The 25306-nt window shown below is 42.2% G+C and overlaps 1 long non-coding RNA gene across 1 annotated transcript in view; it reads right to left on the bottom strand.

The window, feature by feature from the left end:
- The window catches only part of LOC308069138, a 143669-nt gene that overhangs the window by 90398 nt on the left and 27965 nt on the right, over window positions 1–25306 (bottom strand). The gene's annotated exons all lie outside the window — the stretch shown is intronic.

Raw genomic sequence — 25306 nt, 5'->3', positions numbered from 1 at the left:
AATGGTACAGCATTAGTGTCAAAACTTCGATGACTTGGCAGGGTTGGGATCTCCCCTGCAATACTCATACCTGTCTCGCGTTGAAATTTTAAATTGCACAACTTTGTTAGCAGCCTGTCAAATTATTGAGACTATTTATATTGTCCCTAAGTGATTACCAGTGCAGCGGGTTAAATGAGGAAATCACACCATGGGGATGTAACAAATCTGGGGTTCCTGACTTACAGAAGACGACTAAAATGTATGTGTTCGAATGAGACTGACAGCAAGGACACAAATCTCTGCAGAAAAGATCAGGCTTTAGTTACAAGACCTTTTCTACCCTACATCCCAAAATATCTGTGCTGTAACAGAGAAGATATTATTGGTATACTGGTGAGACATGAGATGCTATCTTATCATGCATCAAGTGTAGCTTATTAAACTTGCCCTCTGCTAAGAACTCCTGCGCAGAGTTTGTGTATTTATTAAAAAAAAGCAAACTTAACCCAAAACCCCAAACCACCCACACTTTCATGATCATTACCATTCATTTCATTAATTGACCTGGACAGATATAAAGACAATAAAAAAAATATTTAACAGTGTATAGGAGACCTACTCAATGTTTCATGTAACACCATCAACGGTATTTCAACAGGTGTACTCTGAACAGAACTCGGGTCCTTTAAGTAAGATAGGAGTACTGTCCTGTCAGCTGAGCTGCTGTTGTACACTGAGCCGGACCACCTATTTCCTGCTAGGTGATAACCACACACAGGTATTCGCAGACAAAGATTTGATGCTGCTGTTCCAGTCTCCAAAACCTGCTACTAAATAAAGCCATCAGGCAGTATTTTACCAATAAAGACTCTATGTGTGGATGCTCCTACCAGCCAAAACATACGTACACACAGACAGCATCCATCTAGTTATTACCGAGCACTGAAAAAGGGGTGCTAAAAAGCTTTTCAAACCTGCGTATGGAAGGCAGTGATCTAGCCAGAGCCATTTCTATCCAGCTGAAGTATTCATAAGGCATCTATCACCTCAGTATGCGGGCAGCACCTAAGTATTTGTAAGCCAGAGAGACATTTGTGACCAGAAGCATTTTTGCTGAATGCATGCATTTGGGGAAGCCACTTCATAGATATTCTGTGTATGAGATAATTTTCCTGACCATGCAAGAACATGCACAGGGAACTGCACATTTATAGCCAGAAAGAGGAATGGGCACAGCTCCCTCCCTGATGCCGCACCCCAAGGGACACAGGAAGCTGTACAACCAGCGAGAAGCACCCCTGCCCCCAGCTGCACCACCACCTAGCTTTGGAAGTTACCGGGTGCCACCAGCCAAAATTAGCTGGGCTTAATCTGACATCACTGTTGTCACATATGTCAGAATATTCTTCCCCCCCTGCCCGACAGGTCCCCCTCATATTATTATGTTTGTGAATACAAACTAGAACGTGTAGCTGGCTAAGGTGATGTTCTTAGCTTTTAATGTTATTTCATTTTGATATATGACAATTTCAGGGTAGAACTATTCCCCTTTCCTTCCCCCCCCCCCTCCCCTGCCCCATTTAGACACACTCTTAAACTAGACGCTAGGTCTTAAATTAGTACAACTTGTTTCTCTAGAGAGGTAAGTAAAACTACATTTTGAAGCCAGAAGAGTTAAATCAGCAAAACCCCATTTGGATACTTTTGTTTTAAGCCAAATACCTTAGGAATTGTTTTTGGCTGAGTTAAAATATGCTACTCGTACAGTACAATCTAGGGGATTTACATCTGTTGAACCGATTCCACAGAAAAACGTAAAACGCAGCCGATGAAGCAGTAGACAAGAGTCCTTAGTGCAGTTATTTTCGTGACTTCCAGTGTTGGTTCAGGTGGTTTCTTACAGTGTAACTCTTGGCCCAGATTATATAAGGATGTAAAAGCTTTTATTCAGGGGGTGGAAAACAAAAGGAAAGAAGCCAGCTAAAGAGGATTCAGAAGGAAAGAAAAGTTCAGGAAAAAACGTGAAGCTAAGGATTAAGTTGTGTGACAGCCCCCAGCATGTGTAAGCATATGTTTGTCATCTGGGAACTTGTAGAAACAACAAAGTTTTACTGAGAGCATGAAAAGAAAGAAAAAAGCTAATTGTAAACTATACCTATTGTAAACTCATTACACTTGTAATTATTAGTTAACTCTGTGAGTGCTCCAGCAGCACATTCAGAAAATTAGTAGGGAGAAAGACCATTCAAAAGTCTCATGGTTCAGCTGCATACTTCTGAGCCCTACGGATCCAGTACTGGGACAGAAACAGCTGTGGGTGGGTTTGAGGACTTGCCCTTGCCAACTGGTGCTGGAACTCAGAAACAGCACATCAAAAATCTGGATTGAAAAAGGAGGAAGAGAAAGGAAAATGCTAACAAAACCCTGCACTTCTTGCTCACATGTACAGCTCAGTAATTCTGTTAAATGCTGTTGATTAAAACCCCTCAACATATAAATATATACATATGTACATCAAAGACATGCATTTAGTCCCAGCTGAAGATACAATGTTTTAGGAGGGCTTGGAAGCCCACAGTCAGCAAAGCACTATAGCTTTTACGTTTAAATATGTGTTTCTAATGATCAATATTTAGCAAAGCTTACTGTAACCCATAGGAAGTCCCACTGACGTTAACATAGACTTCATCAATCCCTTCAGATCTAAGCGTGTGTTTAGCTGACCTGGATGTACAGAACGACGAAGCTTGCAAACAGGCTTAGGGAGCATATCTATTAATGGTTTAGCATATAAGAACACATGGAGATGGAATTAGATTTCTGTTCAGTTTTAATATTCTTTACTATAAACCTAAATGCAAGCTATGTCCATATTAAAAAAAAAAAAAAAAAAGCTAAAAAAGGCAACTTGAATTTGAATTAAAACATTTCTTCCAGACTTCCCTCCTTAGGGGCAAGTTCTTTGCTGGTGCAAATTTCCATAATTCAAATGAGTTACAACTGCTTACACCATCTAGACTCGGTCCCATCTATCACCTCCATTATCTAGATAATGTGGAAAATAATCTGTTCAGTGTTTTCATTTCCAAAGCAATGTCATGTTACAATTCTCAGCAGAGTCAAAAGGCTCCCCAAAGCCATGCATGAAGAATAAACTGTAACCTTTTAAGATTTCCAAGCTGCGTGATAAATAATACTGAACTAATAATAACTCGGAGAGAAAGAGAAGCACTGTTTATCTTATTTTTCTCCTTTAGGGGAAAGAATCTAGGTAGCAGATTTTGTCATGATTTTATTGCTCATTTTCAGTTCTGCAGGTTTCTTTCTTTGTGCTCATAGATCGTAATGACTTTTGCAAGAGAAATAAATTGTATTTCCATGGAAGCACGGAGCCAGGGCGTTAGGCAAATTGCAAAAGATGATGATGAAATTTGGACTAAGCTCACAACATGCTTTAGGTCTTGATGATTTAAAAACATTCCTTTAGTAATAAAAATCAAGTCCTTAAGTGCAATCCTAGCAGCCTGCATAAAAACAAAAACATACACAGGATTATTCTGGTTTGATTTATAGTGCTTTTGCCTACTAGAAAGCTTAGTGCGAGAAGCTTGCCAAGGTCAGTGCTTCTGCTTTCAGATTTCTTTATGAAAAAGGAGAAAGCAAGCTGCATTTTCAGGTTTTTTTTAAAGGCTCTGGCACAGCGCCAGCCACTAGGCATTCAGGAGGTGTTCTGTAATCCATTCAACTGTAACATAAAGTTTTGTTAAAGGTATGCTAACGTATTCTGTGCCGGCTGTGTTAATCAGTAATGTTCCATTAAATTGGCCACTGTCATATTAAAGAAAGATCTACACAGTTTGTGCCCACTTGTAACAATAATATTTGACAATAATTATAGTGATACCAAGGTGTAGGTGGTCCAGTTGGCAAGAATAGCGCAATATTTCTCTTTAATAGTGACTTGATCATACACGTAGGGGTGTTTTGTTGAGGCTTGAAGGGGATTATGATAGCCGAAATAAGATGAGATAATTTGCTGAGAAAGTTTTTTGCTTCTTTAGACGAACACATCCTTCTGTGCCAGTGTGTGTGCGCACATGCGTGTACCCACACACAACCACCTCCCAGAGAAAGTAACCCTTACGCAGCCGTGCGCTGGAAAAGCTGGCAAGGTGAAGCACCCTGCCAGAGGGAAAACCGAAAGCGCGCCAGGTGTCCTGTGTTTGGGAAGAGGCTTTAACAAACAAGGGCACTGCGCTGAGGTTTCTGCCCTCAGCTGTAGAAACGGTGACTGGGACAGGGAAGATGTTGTTCCAAGATATCTCTTTTTTTTCCACCACCTCTCCCACCTCTGGACGGCCACCTCTGCTGTGCGCTACAATCTGCCATACATTACTTACACCAGCGCAATAATTAAGCGCTGAAACGATCACCATTTAAGACAACAACAAGTCTCTCCATCCACACTGCCTCAAGAAAACAAGAACGCTTAGCAACCAGCAAGAGCTCCCAAGCCAGGGTGACCCCCCAAACACACGGGTTGCCCCCTCCCATGCTGGGCTCCCAGCTGCAGGGCTGCACTGGGCTGGGCTGCTCTACAGTGCAGACCCATGGCCTGGGGCCAATTCCTACCAACAATTTAGCTCAGAGTTTCTACTGGTGTTCTTGACAGACCACTGCGTGACGAGGTCTTTCTGCATCCTTAGTTTGCCTTGGCACAGGGGGTGATGCCCCCGCTGGGGGTTTGGTGTTGTATGGAGCTATGCATGGGTGCAAAATGAAAGAAACCAAAGTTTTTTTTGGGGAAAGATCTTCAAGACAACATAGGAACACAGAATGGTTGCTGTTGGCAGGGACCTCAGGAGATCATCTAGTCCAACCAGAACGGGTTGTCCAGTACATTGTCATCAGGTTTTGCATATCTCCACAGCTGGAAACTCCTCTGTTCAACTTATTCCAGCATCTCACCGCCCTCACAACAGACAAGTGCTTCCTGTGGTCAGATTGAGTTTCATATCTGTCAGTTTGTCTCCATTGACTGTGTCCTGTCACTGGGCACATGCAACCTGAGCCAGATGAATGCTCTGCTGGATCCAGGTTTCATGGAAGTCTGCACAGACATAGCAATCAGCCTAATGAAGAAATCTGTACCCTTACAATCTGTTTAGGGGGGTCAGTGTTTTCTTCTCCATTTCTCTCTACTCCTTTCCAGTAACTCCTCTGGCCAGTTTATCAGGAAAGCCTAGTGTGGACATTGCCTAGATGACATCTCAAATATATTGAAGCACATGGAAGTAGATACAGGAGTTTATTCATTGGTGTAGAGTGGCAGGATGCTACCCGGGGCATCTATGGAGGTGTCAGTGTTTCCTCAGCTGTACAGGAAAAGTGAATTAAAACAATGCTTCAGATTTTAACTTGCTTAGCCAGTTCACAACCTAGAAATTAATTTGTACTGAGATGATTTAAATCAGTTGGCAATTTCTTTTTTCATTGGTAGAATAAAAATTAGTTTTCTGGCCATTTCCAGATGTTTCCTCTGCTTCTTAAATAAAGGTGGCTGCCCTATTTCAGTGAAGCCCTGTATTCAATTGCTGGTAGTGCGTACCCACTGCCTCTAGCATTTTGCAATGTAAAACAATCATCAGTAATCAGAAAAGAAGCTGTAGCCTGAACTCGGTAGCTAGGATTTCCCATTATACTTGCTGGCACTTGCAGTACTTTATGAGGTTATTAAGAGATAACACACAAGTTCTCTGTGCTTTCCCCTCCTTTCCCTTATCCTCAGAGTCTCACGTGCGTACTCTTGGTAGTATTCAGAGGACAACACGCTACTAAGTGCATACACATCCACAAATGTTCACGTGACATCAAACTGCATCACACAGACACACAGAGTAATACATGATGACACTGATTCAAGACAGAGGTGGAGAAAGACAACTGCTGCGTGGTATGGCATGCCCGCCAGCTCCCGGCGGCCACCGCTGCTCTCCGGTCCAGCTACTGATCTCCCGACCTGATGCAGTACACGGCACCTCGCAAGATCACAGCCCGAGGTAATATGGCTACAGGCATTTCTTCAGTGATTGTTCTGTTTCTCACCTCCACCTGCACTTCATGCTGTGAATACTTTCCTTCAAAGCAGTGACACAAACGGAGTGAGCCCAGAAATCACCCATTATGGTTTCTGCTCCAATATCCCTTCTGTCTTACACCAGGTGGGACAAACATCCCTGCCAGGGTATATGGGGTATTGGCTTCTTTCTCCTTGCCCCCTCCAACCCCCTCAAATCTGGAAGAATTCCCTGGGTGACTTCCAGCAACCATCCCATACATCAGAACAGGAATAAGCTTTTCTCTTTTTGTCCTAGAATCTGTCAAAATGAAGTGACTGTACCAAATCACCAAATTAAAGAAACAGAGAGACAGCAGTCACCAGTGAAGGATAATGCAAGCCAGCCACTGGTTAAAAAAAAAAAAAACAGGCCAAGTTTTAGTCTTCAAAGATATAAAAAAACCACTTTAGAATACTTATGTGGTCAGTGAGATGACTTCTGGAAATTTCTAGGGCAGATAAACTGGAGATACAAATTCTTATCCCTTCCTCTATTTGTTAACCCTCAATAACCAGGAGGTGCAAACAGAGCTATTATTAAAGCCATCTAAAAGCATGTAACTGACTTTTAATTAGATGATGTTATATGATTGTGTGCTAATTTTGACAAACACTTTGGTGACTTGTTTTCCGAAACAGCAACAAAAGAATGTTTTGTTTCTTTTAAGTTTCAGTGTTTTGATATAATTTGTCAGCTCAATAACTCCAGCCCATGTTCCTGTTCTGTATATCATCTAGAGAAGCGTAAAAAAAAAAAAAAAAGGAACATTCACTCTCTGTAGTTATAGCTATAAAATTTTGTGAGAAAGATTTTAGTCACATCAAATAATTTATCCTTTTGCAAGATAAAACACGTCAACAAAACAGTCCAATATTTATAATGTGGAAGAAGTGTTTGGAGAGGAACCTGATTCAGAATAAAAAGCAGTTCTAAACCCAGTTTGTTCTTTCTTTGTTAAAGGTCATACCTGCTTTAGTAGGCTAATTTTAAATACGTGAGAATCTATTCAAGGTAATGAGATCAGTTTTAAACGGTTCATCACACCTCATGAAAATCTTTTTTTCTGTTTGTAATGGGTGCTTGAAAAAAAAGAAAAAACTGGATTTTCATCCACCAAAGAGGAATTAACAGCAAGCATGAAAAAATAATCACTTTTCACAGAGGAGCAGGTAGTGCGGTTTGGTGTACCTGACTGCTCAAGGCGTTAAGACAACTGGCCCAGCTAAAGGATGCTCTGCCCTCCACTCTTCACAGGACTGGGCATCTCATCTGCAAGGTGGTTAAGCTTCATGTGAGGGTTGAACAGCCAGCAACCGAGGCCCTCACCAAGTGGGAAGCCCCAGCACAAGCAGGGGAGCACCCTGTGTGTGTGTGTGGCAAAACTTGCCTTTTGCTGGGGAGCGGAAGCAGCTCAGCAAAGGCAACGCCAAACTTCTTGGGAAGTTAACACTGGTTACCTCAAAAAAAAAAAAAAAAAAAAAGCCACCTGGCCACCATCACTGGAAACTGAAGCCAACACCCAATTTAAATCAGACCACAGACAGATTTGTCTATGCTCCATCTGTAACACGGTGATGACAGTGAGCCGTGCAACTTTGTATTGGTGAGGTACCTTGAGGCTGGGTGGAAGGCCAAAAGGGAGTGCCAACGATGCCGTTATTATGAAAAGCCATTCAAAGATAAGCAAATGTCGATGTCAGCAAAAACATCGGCTTCCAAATCTTTTTTTTTCTTCCTCAATGAAGTAAATCAATTTACATAAGAAATACATCAAATGTATTTTCTTTTGATAATGGCAAATCATCTTGCTATCAAGTAAGTACAGATTGCAGAAACCTAATTGGACTTTTAACAACTTGGGAAAAATTCTGAACGTTACATTTTATACATACAAATGTTTGATTTGGTTTAAAAAAACCAGCCCCCTACCAAAGAAAAAGAATCAATACATTTTATGTAAAGGAAGCTAAACATAAATGGCTTTATTGTACCCTCTATTTGTATATGAAACTTCAATCGGCAGAAATGGATACTGCGTACATATCCAACTGAGCCAAGTATTGCCAGCAAGAATCTCACAATTACAGACAATTACCTTGGTTTTCTTGCACCTGCTGCTTACAAGGATTCTTTGTTAGTTGGATTTCTTGAGGAAAGAAGGTTTTTCTGCATGAAAATCTCTAATCTCTCCTGAAGTTGAAAAAAAACCCCTTAAACCAAGCACAACAACAACGACAACAAAAACCCCCAATAGAACTACAAGAAACCACAAACAAACCTTAGAACACCACCATGACAAAACAAATCCTGGGTATAAAAGCAGAGGAGCTCTAGGTGTAGACAGCTCAGAAAGAAAAGAAAATAATGAAAGAATAATAATAAAAAAAAATAGTATTCTGAGCCTCTGGTTTATGCAAACATGAACTGCAGGGAACTGGTTCAAGAAATCTTTCTCTACCCACTTTCCTGTGTATGTGCCCCCTGCAGCAGTTTATAACAGTCAACTTTCAGTGCTCAGGTAATAGAAGAGTTACCCTCATTCTTCAAAGCATGGAAGAGGACAGTCTGTCAAGAGATAATGACCCTTATTCCCGAGGTGCTATTATGCTGGAAATGGCAGTAGTCCTGCCATCCAGGTTGAATAATAATCTCTGTTGTTAAAGAAACTTGTCATCTTATTTGAAAGGCTGCAACATTTCCACCACTTAAGGCAAAATGCTAGAAGTTGACAGTGAGAAAATACTTACGATTAGAGACATGCTCTTTGCTCAGCCTATCTATTCCTCTTCTAGTTTGGATAAGTTGTTGACTATTGAACTTTGCCACTTTAAAGCATCTGCAATATTCTAGAAGTTTTGGTTATTGAGCCAAACTCCTAATAAATATTATAACGTTAGGCTTATGCTACTGCCAAAGTAGCAGCAGTGCCACATGTGATACTTGGAACACGCAGACACTGATGCAGCAGAGAGAAAGAGAAAATAAAAAAAATGTCCTGCCACCCCTAAAGCTCCTGCTAACCTCTGTCCACTGTGACACACCTGATCCCTGGGGCTCTACTCCTGCTGTGCCACAGGTTCTCTCTCTCTTTCTCCGCACAAAGCGGGAAGCTGCCTTTGGATTTCCTTGAGGAGCACCCAATGGTAGGCATCTAATCCCAGAAACTAATGATCTCTTCAGAATCACAGTTTCTTCTGCTGCAAACCAATTTCAGCTTAATCCAACTAATTGCAATTCAACAGAGTATTCTTTCCTTGGGAGAGTATAAAGTTACATACACAAAAATATATAATTAAAATAACCTTTCTAAAGTAAGTTTAGGTACTTGAAACCTACAAAGTGGCAGATCAATCTGGCACTTGACCTCAGCTCAGCCCCCTTGCATGTACAGGTTATGATGCAGTCTTTAATTATATGGTTACATAATTATATTTCCACAGAAACCCAGATTTCTTGGTGGAGTGGGTTACAGAATGAAAGCATATGGCTTTAAAAATGTATTTATGGTAATTTAAAGAGATTAAAAAACAACCAGTACTGAAAAGATCATTTATCTCAGCAGTAGCAGATGGGGCTCCTGCTGAGATCAGGACTTCATTGTGCTCTGCTCCTTACATGCACATTAGATTAGACAGCAGTTATTCCAAAGACTTTACAGTCTAAGTAGGGCAGTCAGGCAAAACTACAGGAAAAGGAATTATTTCCTTCATGTTACTAACAGGGAAGTGGACGTACTGAAGTACAAATAAGTTATAGCAAGGTCAAGTGACTGAATTCAGTTTTGCTAAGGTGCAAATCAGCTTTCACCTGTTACCGCTGGCCTCCTGGTCTTATACTAGTGAGAGCTACTGGTCTGTAAGAGCAACATAGCTCCAGGTGTTGGCAAATTTTGAGGTTGGAATGTATTACTACTATGAGCTAGGTTAATCTCAGTAGTTTCCCAGTATCCCAGATGCATTGCTATACTTGTTTAGCAATGTTACAACTGTAATAGCCTTGTTTTTCCCTTCATGGCCAAGTCAAGCCAAGCTGCTCAATTAACATTGCCCTAGTAGATATTTTCATTTCGTTACATAAAATTTAAAATTATCAACTAATGTTTCCTCCTAAGAGAGAAAAATCTAGAAAGGGCTTCACAAAATAGAATGGGTTTAGCAGCCTTAAAATTACTACCTTACCTGATAAACATGTTACACAACGATGGCATGTTTTAATGTAATTATCAAGTTCTTTGCATAAGGGAGGCAAAGCACTGCTAACAGAGTGCTGCAGGTCAGGGCTCAGGATAATTTGCCTCTACTGGAATCAGTATTGCCTAATAAAAACATGAAGTGGTCTAGAACTAGTACATTGGATTCAAGAATTTCAAGACCTGAAGGAAATCTGATGAGAAAGGACCATTAAAGTTTTGCTTATCCAGGAAGAGGCTTGTCAAAGAACAGAGATTTCCTTTAAGCCACTAAACCCCTTCAGTTCATGACTTCTAGACAGTCTGCCAAAAAAGCTTCTTAGTTCTCTTTTGTGTGCTTGCTCTCACCTGAATAGGCTGAGGAACAGTTAGAGGCAGTTCTTTGGAAAGGTGTGTGTGGGTTAGAGGAGATTCTGGATGGAAAATGAGTTAATAATGTCAAGTAATTGGTCATTATGCTTGGTTGCTGGCATGGTCATCTGACCTGCAAACCCCAGTGTATTTCTTCTGCTTGGGAAAGCTGGAGTTACAGTATTTTTATTCAGTTTTTGGTGTGTGTTCCAGGTAAAGTAATTAGATAAAACACACTATTCAATTCAATTAGTATAGGAAAAAAAACAAAAAAACACCATTAAAAAAGTTTTGAAATCCAGATCTTGTATTCCTTTACAGATATAAACTTCCAAACAAAGTTTTCATCTATAAATCAATATAATCAGCTACAGTGTTTTTCAGCCCTTAGTGATATAGGTAATATAGACAATATAGCTGAACTCATTTGCTTAAGCAGAAAAATCAGTCTCACATATTCTGCATGCTTCTAACCATCTGTATGACACACATGAAGGAATCTTGCCATTGTAGTATAGTAACATTTACAAATTATAGAATATCTTTCAAAAGAGGAAAACTCATTCAATGCATAAGGAAATCCTTCAGTCAAAATAGGCTTATTCAGACCTTTTGTAATCATTTCTATCAGACCTTCACTCAGAAATAGCGTTCCTAATAATCATATCTTAATGAAATTGTTAGAAGATTCAGCGTCAAGCCTTTGAATCTACAAGAGCAGCTTGAAGACCAACTCTGCTTCTTTCTCACGGCTCTTTGTTATGATTGATAGAAGCGACAATCTTCCTTTACACTTACTCTGCACAGTTCTGAAAATGAGACTAGCTGGTTTAAATAGAATAGGAAGGGGTGTGGGGAATGTAGAAATTCACAGGGTTGGAAAGATACCAGCATTTATGGGATGGACATATAACATTGTTACTTTTGGTGCAAAGTGTTGCAATCAGAAGCAGATTCAAGACATGAGAAAGTGACAAAAGGATGGCTGAAGTCTTGCAGTTGATACACAAATTAAGATGAATATAGAAGAACCAGAGAAGGCAAAGAAACTTACAGATGCTCAGTATTTCTAGGGATTTTCAAAACTGAGTCCTCTTCAAGCACCATTAAAACAAACAAAAATATCCCTCACTACCAAATGAAGTCCCTTATCTGTGTTTTCTTACGTTTAAAAATCTGAGCCTGGAACTCTTTTTAACAACAAGCCTTGTTTTCTGTGATAGTTTTAGTTCTTTGTAGAATTGCTGGGCTAGAAACGTCTATACAATATCAGAAAACACTGTTCAACAGCTAAAAGTTGCAGAGCATTACAGCATAGTATTCTTATGCACAACAAAGTTGTTCTCTACAAGATATTCCTGAACCAGAGTATTAGAGTCTGCCCCTGAAAGCTGAACTAAATTAGAGTGCTCAATGCAAGCCTAAACAATTTAGCAAGAAAACACATGAACAAAGCCTTCAAGAGAGCACAGATACAGCACTGTCCACAAAAGTTAGTCACATTATTTTACACAGACAGTTAATCTCCCATGAAGTAGACAGAAAAGGTAAGATGTTCTACTTTGAGAGGAGCACAGTCATTGTCTTCAAATAATTTGGGGCTAAAGTTTGGTGCATATAGAGTATTTACTATACCTATGACAGCGAAGCCAATATCATCATTGCCACAGGTTTAGTTTTTAGTCTGAAATTTCTGCTGATGGAGAGACTTTGAAGACTGTATTTGTTTTCTCAGCAGCTTCTGTCTTTCAGATTTTTTAAAAAAAGTAAATCTGCCTATCATGTACATGCATTTTATTCAGATCTATGAAACTCCTTAGCAGGTAATTAGATGTGAAACAATGACGGCTGCTCATCTGGCTGAACTGAGGGAAATATTACACTGAACAGCAAGGGCTGATTAGCTCCTTGAATAGCAATAAAGGATACAAGCAGAGAAAGTTGGTTTGAAAAAAAAAAAAAAAAAAAAAAAAAGTAGAGACAGCATCATCATGATGTATAGTTAAACCTTTAACATAAAGAAATAAACCACTATGTAATACATCATCTATTAGGCTGAAGATGGTTTAAAAACAGTTGTTCTCTTTTATCCTCAGTATAACTTTTGCTTACTAGATAACCTCCAGCACAGACTTTCTCCTTTACAGTGTGAATATTTATTCCATAACTGTACCAGAAGCCCACGTTGCTTTGATCAGCCTCCCGACTAGCCAAATGTTTGAGACTATTTCCAAAGGAACACATCTGCTCACAGGAGACAGAACAGCATCTCGCGCTCTGACTAGGGCAGCCGTGCTGCCAGAGCCTGCGAAGCGAGCGGCAGCCAGCAACTGCCACCACTAACGCTCTGCTGGGGCGGGCACAGCAGCTCTCTGATTTACAGAGGATGAACGGAATTTTTTGTTGTTTTGGGGGCAGCAGGAGGGTTGGTGGCCTGATGCAGTAAACTGGAGAGAAGATGATGGAGGTCAATTTCTAAGACCTCAATCCACATTAGCTATGCCAAGAGCATAAAGCTAAAGTGAGCGAGCCTTATTTTTAGGCTATCTTCTTTGGTCAGTTTTCCACCCCACTCCCTTCATACTGCGAGGTTTTATTCAGTCACTAGTGTTTTGATACTGGTGCTAGTTTATATAATTGCTGCCCTTAGCTGTTCATTTCTGACCCCGTGTTATCCCTCTCACGCTAGCACAAGCATCAGTGCAGCTGATTCTCTCAGTTCACTTTACTGTGCAATCTGGCTGAAAGTTAACAGGAGAAAATATTTTTTTTCCTTCTGATGAGCCAGTTTCCTGAACTTGTTCACTCGGCATATGCAAAGAAGGAAAAGGAAAATGCCAAAAAAAAAAAAAAAAAAAAAAAAGGTGTAGCCCTACTGAATGTCTACATTCTGCCTGACTGCAAATGGAAAGCAAAGCCTTTCTAGTATTCTCCCATAAGGAATATTCCAAATTCAAAACTGCCAGCTTGCAGTCACCGGCTCCTGAAGCACTACTCCTTTCAGCAGGCACCCCAGACTTTCCCCGGGGCATGCCCATCCAAAGGGGTAATGGTTCACACACCAGTTACAAGCTGGCTGCTGACAGCCCCCGTGCTGGGGAGGAGATCACAGCCCTGATGGGGCTGGCAGTGCTGTGCCAGGCACAAAGTGATGGGATATCAGTTTTTACCCATTCTGGATCTGGCTCTGTATAAGGGAAGGGAAGGATTTATCCTAGATTGGTTCTAAGCTCATCTGTCTGCACGAGATTTCTCAAGTCTAAGAAGGGCCAGCTAGGCAGCGAAACATGATAAAATGCCTAATTCAAATGCTAGCATCGCTACCCCGCTAGGAGAGCATTAGCTAAAGCAATCTGCTACAGTTAGCCACGTATTCATCCTCATCTTTGGGAGACAGGGTGCAGGGGGGCTTCAACAGCGGAATAAGCCCTTTCTGCTCTTTGCCTGTGTTTCATCCTTTGCCTCTGCTCTAAAGATCTAATTTCTCCTGCTAACATATCTTAAAAACATGACTGTAATAAGGCAATGTTTTCCTTCAGCTAAAATTCATTTTAAAAACAATTTGCTGTATGTAAAGTCTAGCTAGATTTATTTTTCTATCGAAAATTAAAGTTTGCTTTTGGCAGATGATGAGGGAGAAATGGGTTAGTGGAAAGTAAAAACGTATTCCTCCCTTGACTTGTTTTGTCCGGTCATTTTTCCTCCATTTGCCAGAAATTACAAAGCGATTGAGTTCAAAAGTACCACACATTGTGAGTCAGAGACTGGATTTCCAGTGTATTTACCTTGGGTGTATTTGTACACTGGTTGTAGCAAGTGCTGTGGTCCCACACCAGAGACAGGCATGCCTGCACTTCCACCGGTGGCCTTCCAGCACGGGATGAAACAGGAATTCCCTGCTGGGTGGGACTCCTTTAAACCCCGAGTGTTAGGAAGAAAACACTTTCCTATTGTCATAAAAGAGTTCGCATTAATATTACGTATTGCTAAAATGCAGCCGCAAGACCTGGGGTCAGACTCCAGGCTGTTGTGGGCACGCACAAAGAGCGGCCTCAGATGGCAGCTCAGGCACGGCGATGCTCCCACTGGCCAGCCCTGCCTCGGCCACACTGGGACAGGCTGCGGCCGCACGGCCTCGGCCCCAGGCACCATCACAGCTGCTGCCATGGCCTGGGGTAGCAGTAGGGCAGCATAGTGTGCTGGCATGCAATTAAGCCAGACTAATGACGTGCCTCACCCTGCTCCCCACCCTTGGCACGTACTTCTGTTGTTTCGACTTGAGCCAAACCTTGCGCTCCTCTAACCCCGCGGTGAACCTGCTCAGAGCACTGCGCTGGCAGAAAACTCACCCTTACCCAATGAACAAACGAAAACTTGATGAGGGTTCTGCCCAGATTTCCTCCTTCCACCACTTCAGCTGAGTGCCGGTGCTGTGGCAGCCAGCCAAGGGGAAAGGAGAGCGATGTCCTAATCATTAGTTTAGTTGCATTTTGATAACACTCGTTATTGGATCAGCTTGGTTAAAATGTCAAACTGCATCCTGATGAGACCGACATTCTTCACAGCCTGACGTAGCCCTACTGAGGGGATGGACAAACACAGCCTCGACCGACATCGAGCAGTGCTCTGAGCAAGGCTTCCCACAGAAAAAGCTGCCCTGACAAGACTCGCCTACAGAAGAGGTTGAAGCTGGCAGATGAGCTCTGTACTCCCTTTCTAAGCAGAAAGGAAAAACAAGACCCTTTAATAAGTAAGGGGATTAGAAACAGCGGAGACACTCAGACAAGACAACAGATGCTATGGCAAGGCCAATGTGGAAAAAAATTCCAAATCTGGAAATTTTACAATTGTATTGGTGCCCTGTGGCTGCTTGAGAGAAATGAGAAAACACAGATGTGGAGAAAGCAATAGCCACAAACGTGACCCCAGGGAAGGGAGAAGAGGGAGAGCTCTGCAGCACAAAACTGGCTGAAGGAACACACAAAGACCCTTTTGGGGCACAAGACACCATCTCTAGCTTTGGTCAATAAACAGAGCCACAAGTGAGAGGCGCACCCGGTGTGCACAGAGTCCTCCCCCACGTAACAGGCACGCTTAGGTCAGGAGCTGGCTCTGGGCTAGTTGCTTGAGCCTGAAGCAGCAATGCTTGTATCAGGGACCCTGCTCCCATTTCTTATAACCCTGCACACTCCCCAGGCTGTAACCAGTACAGGCTCCACAGGCAGAATCCAACCTTTCTAGAGGAGGATGTCACACTGCTTCCTCTGCTTCCCATCCAAGGAAAGTAAAGGCTCTTGTTTCATTTTTTTGGATGCAAGCAGCTTGTGTTAACCAGCTGCTATTATTTCATCTGGAAAGTGTGATCAGCGGGACTGGTTAGTAACTAGTGTTGTCCTGGTTCTGACTGGTATCATGTTATCTTGTGCTAGTGCCTGCAAATGGCATGGACACAAATATGGCTTTTGCCAAAACTCTGTATTAATCTTTGAATTTTTGCATTGTAGCAGCACTAAAAACAGAGCTTCTTTTGTCTCTCTTTCTGTGAAAGAAAGAGGAAAAAACCTGTGTATGTGCATGTGGAAATCCCCCGCCTGTAAGGTCTCTCCTTCCCACCCTCAAATTTTTGTGTGTGAACTACAGTAGATTTTGTATTCTTGAAAACTGGCCACTCCTGATGAGCTCACTGCTGTTTGTGTCCTGAAGAGACATTAGGGCAGAAACTCAGCAACAGCAAATCAGCATAGCTTCAATGAAGTAGAGAGCGCAGCGGTGATTTATGCCAGCTACCAGCCTAGGTTCATCCCGTTTAAAGACACAGCTTATTCCAGTAGAGGAACCTCACTCAGCTTACAGGCAAGGGCTAAAGCAGCATTTAACTGGGGTGGGAAGAAGGGAAACCACAGACATTTTCAAGTGTACAGATTCAAAAACCAAACCGCTGGACTTCAAAGATATGTAGTGAAGAAGTGGCTTGTTACACCAACTCACTAGTCCTAGGAATTTTTCAGAAGAGTCACACAGGTCATGGTAGCATATGATTGCTTCATGGGGGAAATACAGAAACACACATCCAGGGGCAGCAGCAAAGGCACACATGGCTCCTCAGAGAGCAAAATGCCTTCTGGAGCTCGTTGGGACTGATAGAGCGAGCGGTGCAGGGTGGACCGACTGCAGTTTCTTACTTCCATTGGAGAGGTGTAGTGCATTTTCCCCTGTGGGCTGAAAGGAAAACGCAGCAGCAGCCCCTCCTCTCATCAGCCGTCTGCTGCCCCTTCCCTTCGGAAGGCACACATCCTTAGAGCTCCATCTCCCCCCTGCCCCAAACGCATATGCTGCAGTCTGTACGGATGCCATGTGGCACATGACATAACATCTTGGGCAAACAATATAGTCACTTCTGCTGTTCAGCTGACACTAACTGCATGTGCTCATTGTGCTCTGAGAATCCCTTCTTGGACCAACTATGCCATTAATGCAAATATCAGTAGGACTGTAACATCCTCCATCATTCTTGCCTGTGTTTGATTTTCATTTTGTATTCATATGGTTGGTGCAGCTTTTTCCACAGAACCCAGAAGGCCACAGTTAGTTCTCATCATTTTCCTCAGTGCAGTTATATTGGGATTTCTGGTTTAGGACAGCAGAAAATAGGTTTGTTTTTTATTTTCCCTCTCTCCCTTGTAGATGCAGTCACTGATTTTAATATGCTACAGCTCACAGTTGACAGCTGTGTAGGTTTCTTTTCCAGTATTCTAGAAATTGCAGTTTGCCTTTCAGAACTCCTACTGCATGCCACTTCTGCTCAGCTGTTAGGCACCAAAGCACATTAAAAAAAAAAAAAAAAAAAGAAACAGAGGGTGCCAAATAATCCACTTTAAAAAAAAAAGTTCAGAAGAACATTAACTGCAAAACCACATCACTTAATTCCAGTTCAGAAAAGGTCATATGCATACCTGGGCAATAGTGTGTTTAATATTCCTACACTGTGCAAGGCTTTTGTGAACCTACACCACAAAGTACCGTGTCCCTGCCACACTGCTGCAGGGACACACAGTGACCCACCACCAGGCAGCCATGGGCAACATAATGCTTTGAAAAGTTAGTTTCTTTGGGAAGTACATTGCCACTAAGTAATATTCTATCTACCTGGGTTTTAAAAATCCATTTTGGCATTTGTCTAGCAAGTAGGACTGGTTGAAATATTTCATAGCAGAAAGAGTTACTCGGTGGAACTAAATGGAACGTTTTTTTCTTCAGTGACAGGAAATATTTACTCAAGGTGAGGGGTGGCAATAAAAGAAACCAACAAAAATTTTCATTTTACCCCACATTCTCCAAGTGTCTTGTCTTGATACATTTTATTTGACAGTCATTTAGAAATTATTCAAGTTTGACATTATAAAAACTAAAGTTATTCCATAGTATAAACTATCTTGGGAGGACAGGTGAGGAAAGCTGATGTAATCATATCTTTGAAAGACACAGGCTGTCATTCCAAATTAGAACAAAACCACAACAAATTAAGAGGAATTAAAAAAAAAAGTTCTCAGAGTAACAATTTTGTCTTCTGACTGATAATTAGCTTTTAAGGCCTCTGCGTTTTCTGCTCCATGACTGATCTGCTGAATGGCCTTGTACAAGTCACTTATCCTCTTTATGCCTCAGAGCACATACAGCTGAGAGAGATATACACTAGCTATAACCATATGTCATTATGCCAGTGCAATGCAGTGTGTCAGCCCCAGTATTATCTTATTCTACCTACACAGAGTACGTCCATGCAGATTTTGCTTACCTAGACGAGTCTCTCATTTGCAATTTGTAATAAATTGGGTAAGGAACACTTGCTGTAACTGGTCAAAGTTTAGAGAAATAACCCCTTGCTCCCCACTCCAAACAGCAATCATCATCTTTCCCTCCATGCCTACATCTCCCGTGACTCTGCCCGCCGCAGCCAGGGCTGTACACATGCTGCTAAAGGCAATGGGTGGTTGTTTTCAAACACCCAAGGGACTGCTTTCGGCTGCATAGAATGTTGTGATCTCCTGCTCCGAGACAGGAAGAAAACTCAATACCTCTTTTTATGCAATAGCAGGGGGATATGACTGAAATGGCAAATACGCTCTAAAAAGAACAGCCACTTCTTAGGAGGGCAGGGTGCACAAGCACGTGGGTGGCAGCCTCAGGGGGTAGGGGTCTGAAAGGCAAGACCGTGTAAATAACGTTTTCAGGTGTACTATTTTTCAGCTGCTGCCAAGACGGTGAAGTTGCTACGGCTGTACTCACTGCAGCTAAAATGCACCCCCTAGTTACAACACTTCCCTTCTGGGGAAGCTGCAGGCTTAGACGAGCTTTCCTGCTTGACTGAAGACCCTTCCTGCTAACTAAAGATCTACGTACGTGTCATCAATTGCACCGCCCTGGATGCACTTCATCTATTAACAGCAGAGCATTAGAGGCTATTGCTGTACACAAATGCAAAGTCAGAAAGATTATATTAAGCACACATTAGGATACCTGACATTAACTACAACATGTTTACACTATATATCTTCCCACAGCTTGCCTGCTTTAAATGCTTTTGCTGAAGTGGCAGGTTTCCATTCCACAGCTACCTGATAGAGATGTGAGCAGAAAGAGACTCTCGAAGCTGCAGCTCTGTGCTAGCCATATGTTACTTGCAGATGCAGAAGACTTACCTATTAAAATTCAGAGCAGCTGTGTTCAATGATAAAATGATAACCAGTATCAGCTCTCTCTCCCAGGAGCTGAGCCACCATCATCTGTTTAAGTGAAAAAAATGTCGAACTGAATGGAAAGTCACAGGCAGCCAGAGGAAGGACACAGAATCCCAGGAACTGGTTTTGTTTGCAATGTTTATTCAGGTCAGTTCACGAGGTGAGCAGTCCTTAAAAAACTTGCGTGCTCCGCAAAATCAGACTTATTCTAGTACATCCTCAGCACTTTCTTCACTCTGTGGGCATGGACAGCTTCCTTTTACAGTTGCCATTCCTACTGGAAGCACTTTTATGATCTTTTCCCTTCCTGTTTCAGCCTCAGCTCAGCACCAGTATTTAGGCAGCAGCTGATCCTCTGTAGCTGCATGAGCAGCCAAAAAACGCCTTCCTGCTTTTCTATATTACAACTGGAGCTGAAAAACGAGATGACACATCAAAAGATTCTGGCTTGGATTTCAGATCTCTTAGTATTCAGGGTGTGGTTGATTTGCTGGCTTTGGATTCAGACCACTTAAAAAAGTCAGTCGCCAAGAGCTCATTTCCCTTAAATCTCAGGTTCCCTCATCCAAACTCATAGTATCAGTGTGATATCACGGTCCATATCAATTTTACACCAAATCAGCTCTTGCATGCTGCCCCTCACCATGACGACAAGCTTCTGGCAGTGACTTTCATAGTGACTTCCAGCATTTGCTCTTGCTTTGCTCTCCCAATTGCTGTTGCTCCTTTCACCATAGCAATAAGAGCGGGTTGTGTGGACCAGCTGACCTCTTTATGCTGGGCTGCACATGCTCTGCTCCCAATCCATCGTCTCTTCAGCGATACTGCTTTCATTAAGGATTCAAATCCAACAGTGGAAAGAGGGTAGAAACATAATGAGTCTTCAACATGTTTCTTTTTGCGAGCACTTATTTACCTCCCCTCTTGTAATTCTTCAATTTACTTTAATTAAGCCCTGAAATAAAACCACTCAGGCTTACTCAACAAGTGCGACTGGTGTTCCCAAGCCGAATCCTCTCACCAGTAAAGCTACTAGCATCCATCCTGGTGGGCATGTATGTCAGCCTTCTGCCATCAAGGGAGATAGCCTGGTGTGGGCTGCCAGGGTTGGATGAGTAAGCAAGGAACTCCTTTTTCATGCCACTGTGCACAGGCAGCTGAAGGCTGCGCTTTCCACTCAGAATTTTAGGGTTTTCTTTATTTCTGCTCCTCTTGGGGGCAGCGAGTCCCTAGCGGGGGGGCAAGAAGGTGAGATGAGTCCTCATTCTTTCTCCCTGCTTTGAGCTTGGCAGTCTACACCATCCCAACGTGTAGAGCACCTTCGTCTAGTTTTCTCCAAGATCCACAGACTCCAAGGTCTGTGCTGCTCTTGTCTCACTGTGAGCTCCAGATCCAAAGATGCTCTCAGTCTGTGTCTGGAGAACATTAAGTCATGATCAACAGGCTTTTAATCAGTGCTTAATCGACTGCAATTCTAACACCTCAGAAATGAAACATTGTCCCCACATGCTGTGTTTTTGCAGTCCCTAACATAAACATAAAAGCCTTCAAGAAGTGCAGCTAGGGATGAATGGCTCTAGTGGTCACAAGACCATTCCCACAAATATACATGCAGGGCTGTTGCTTTTTAAAAATCTCTTCTGATGCCAGGATACGAGACTTATACACCTTTCTTCATTTCAATACGCAATGTTGCCACAGGACTTCTAAATGATAATCCAGGACTTTCCCTATTGATATGACCACTCTGACCAAAAGGTGAAGGTGCCACACTATCCTCTGCATCTCTTTGTAGAATGTTATTTTCATTCACTAGTTACAGATGAAAGCTGATGTGGCCAGAAATCTTACTTCGCTTGTTAGTTGGTGCCTACCAGTAACTGAGTAGCAACTGGTGACTGGGAATCATGACAGTTTTCCTCCAGAAGGTAGAAACCAACTGACTCAAGCTTTGTGTAGCTGTTGCAATTGCACCAGACAGCGACCAGCAAAGTTACATCAGAGCAAGTCATGGCCATCGCAAGTAGGCGCATGCTGGAAACTCTACCAGAGCACCCCACACAGTCACAAGCTCTTAGCAGCTCTTGTATTTGATGACAGTTAAGCATCCCAATGATGCCAGTTTTGTGCTAGAGTTTACTTACATTTTCCTACTATCTCCAGTGTTGTTCCTCCAGTTTTTACCTTTAAGCTATTCTCCACTCCTACCATCCGTAGTTTCCTCCAGAGCTAGAAGCCGATTATACTTCTTTTTCTACTTTGGAGACTTACATCCCAGGTTTTCATCCATGTAACTGCTCTCTACAAGTTGTCCTGTCCCCTCAGAGATTCCCAGCCTACATACTATGTCACTTGTTCCCTCCCCTCCCTTTAGGAACATTTTCTCCTTTCAGGAACATTTTCTGAAGCCTGCCTGTCTTGTATGGCTTTCTGCCAACACACAGCCTGACAATGAGAGCTCCACGGCTTTTTGGTTTTCACAGCAAGCTTTACCACTTCACACTGCCCTTACCAAACACACACACACTGCAGGAAAACCTTCATTTGTGCCCTCTGAACCAGGGTTCAGCGTTGTGCGTAAGATGAGTCTCTATTGGTTTGGAGAAGCGGGGCGGGGGGGGGGGGGGGGGGGGGGAAGCAAGATGGAAGAGTTGAAGGGACCAAAACTTGCATATAAAACCAGGGCAACAATGAAAAGGCCAACTGAGTGAATAGCTGGGACTAGTCAGTACAGAGCCTGACTCCTGTTTGTATCCAACACATTTCGTGTGTTCTTCAGAAGAAAAGGTACTAATTTCTACTGGTCTGAGAAAACTCACGAAATGTTATATATTATGTTCACAAGGTCTTTTGCTCTGCAGATTCAGTAATGTTCCCTCCTCTTTGCAATACTGAAAACTAAAACCTGAGAAATACGAGGTTTTAACATACTACTGAATCCCTTCAGAGGCAGAAGCACAATGCAAGTTACATCTAAACAGAGCTGTAATAGCTAGAACAAACCAAACACACTTGAAGAGTAACGTCTGCAAGAGTAGACTATCTTTATTACAATAATTGTATGGTGGGTTTTTTTTTTAGATTAGAAAAGCAGGTTCCATGTAGAAGAGTACCTATTTTCTTTTGAGGCACAGCTAATTGGAAAGTGAAATTTAGAGGCCACAGTGTTGGAGGGGAGATGGGACACCAGCTTTGCTCCCAGACCATAGTTACACAGGAAGAAGAGGAGATGGAGGAATATGAAACTCACAGATTATTTCTGTTTGTGTTCTCCTATTTCATATTCTTGCTCAGGGACAATTGTAGCAGACGGTGGAGATGGATACATTTTAAAAATTAGAAATGTAAGGTGCATTGAGGCAGCAGCCTCACAGCTGCAGAACATAATCACATGAAACAAGAAAATATAAATCTAATAGAAATTGTTATGCAATCAGTGAAGATGGAAAAGATTAAAATTGTAAATGGGACAAAGAATGAAAGAACATGGACTACTAAAGCATTAATGTGCAGTAAACCGGTAGTTAATTATTAGTCCCTGAAGAAGTTTTGACATCAGTTAAAACAGAAGTTGAATTTCTCCAAATGTTTTTCTGGTTTTGGGTGTAAATTGACTAACAGCAGGAATGGCTGCTTGGAGAAGGGAGGGAAAAAAAAAAAAAAAAAAAAAAAAAGGCACGCCCTAACCTCCAAATAGACTCAGGTTCTATAATTAGAAATACAACTTTCATTTTTTATTACAGTTTCTTTTCTGTTTTATAAAGTGCATAAAAGACACTCAAAGTCTTTGGGGAGGAGAGAAAAAGAAAGAATCAAGTGTTTCCATCATCAGAGAGTTCTGGACATAGTCAAAAGATCTGGCAGTTCAGACACAGAAGAGTCTGGAGGCAAAGGTTTTATTTGCTCCTGGAGATAGTCTGGGTTGTTCAGAAGCAGAAATTTAGTATTGGCATAGAGAGGATGCAGCTGACTTTCCATTAGCCACTATTACTGGGCAGTGGAGCCGCAGGAAAATAAAAGTGTTCAGGTCTGCCAGGCCTCAGGAAAGTTAACCTCAACCTGTGTGCCCAGAATTGCAAGTTCCTGAGAAAGATCAACAGCCTGGTGGCCTCACCTAGCCCGGTACCCCCACTTCCTTGCTCAAGTGACAAGGGCAGTAACAAAACGATGCTTCATTATCACACAGGGTGAGGGCGGAGGGTGAGGCTCGGCTACAGAAGAGGAAGGGAGACCCATATTATGGAATTGTGAAGCCACACAGTGAGCACAGGATGCATGACTGACTTTGTTTTCCTTTTGAAGAGGAACTGAATACTTTTGTAAAAAACATTTGCATCAGCCAGCAGTAATAAACTCACAGAAGGCCTTGATGGATCACTGATGCTGCCCTTATTCCCTTAAACAGTGGGGCACGCTGCAGACCCTCAGATGAAAGCAGAATGGATTTGGAGAAAGGCACACAGGCCGGCATCAAGATCCAAGACCACGGTCAGACTCTCAGATCTCAGCCAAATCACGTACGTCTGGCTTTTCAGATCTCACTCAGCCAGAAGACTCCCTTCTTCTAGGCATCTAACACCAATAAAAATAAATCTCAGGACTTGAAGTGAAACACTAATAGAATTGTGTGCCACAAAACTTAGTCACATAAAGGGGGTGGGGTGGAAAAGAGGAAGGAAAAAAAGGGAACAAAAACCCCCACCACAGGTGAGCCTTAGCAACCTGCATTTTATCCCAAAGGCACTCTGGGTCCTGGTCCTGGCCAGCTACCCTGTGATGAGAGCAGAGAAGTCAGGCAACTCACAGCACCTGAGCCAACCACCCTCACAGTCCAGTAAGCACATGTTAGCTGCTCACAGAGACCATGTTAACTCTTTCCTTACCAGGTAAGGGTAGGAAAAGATTATTTCTTACACAGATTTTTCAGCGTTCGTCAAATTATTTTTTGAGAGCTTTATTCAATCAGAGATACTATACTCAGTAAAATATTGTGGGAGAAATACCTGGAATTCCAGTTTCTCTATTATTTGTCTTGGTCTTAGTCCAGTGCATTGGCTGAAGAGTAGCCTACAGTTGCATTAAATGTGACTGGCAGTCATGTTTGGGTTGTCTTGTGGCTCTCTGCACAAGTGACAGAGCATATAGCTAACAGTTCATTTATCTGACTATGCAGATAGATGCTGCCAATCCTTCAGAAAGTTTATATTGATTCAGAAGTGGATGTATTAACCCATATGACAAAGCTTACACACACAGCAAAAGGTACTAAGGCAAGTGACAAGTGTCCAGACAGCACAGAGCTCTGCCTCCTGAATAGACAGCAATAAGCCACAAGTCTGATGTTCCACAGTTCCCAACCCATAAGAACAACAACTACTAAACACACCAGCTTTACAAGTTTAGAAAGGAGAATTTTAGTTATAAGAATGTAAAGGGACACTAATATAATTGAAATCCTAAAGGCACACGGCATACGATTTGCAGAGACTTTGGTGTTGCATACAGTGGTAAAATTTAAATTTGCACAAGTAAAACCCATCTTGCATCACATCAGAGCTGTTCGAACTGGTGGGCAGACTCCAGGTTAACACATGCACCCACACGTACAGGTGTAGCAAAACCACTCCACAAGCATTGCAGGCTGACATCTGCAACAGGTGAGGCTAATACTGAGTTTTGATAACTCTGGAAAAGAGCTGTATAACTGAACGGTGACAATTGTAAGGCTGAAAATCAACAGAAATACAGTAGCAGTAACGCACCCCTTGTTCTGGTTGTGCTCTTGACTCTTTTGCATCATCAGCCCTTATGGCTCAAGGTCTGGACAGCTGTACCATCCTGGTGCCCGCTTTTACAGGTATATCTGGAAGAAGCGACCCAAGACTAGCTCCCCATCAGGATTAGTACTGCATGACTCAGTAATATCT

This window comes from Falco punctatus (genome assembly GCF_963210335.1).
Source record: "Falco punctatus genome assembly, chromosome: 9".
In the NCBI taxonomy this organism is placed as follows: domain Eukaryota; kingdom Metazoa; phylum Chordata; class Aves; order Falconiformes; family Falconidae; genus Falco; species Falco punctatus.
Note: the sequence above shows the minus strand (reverse complement) of the source record. Positions and strands in the feature narration are given on the sequence as shown.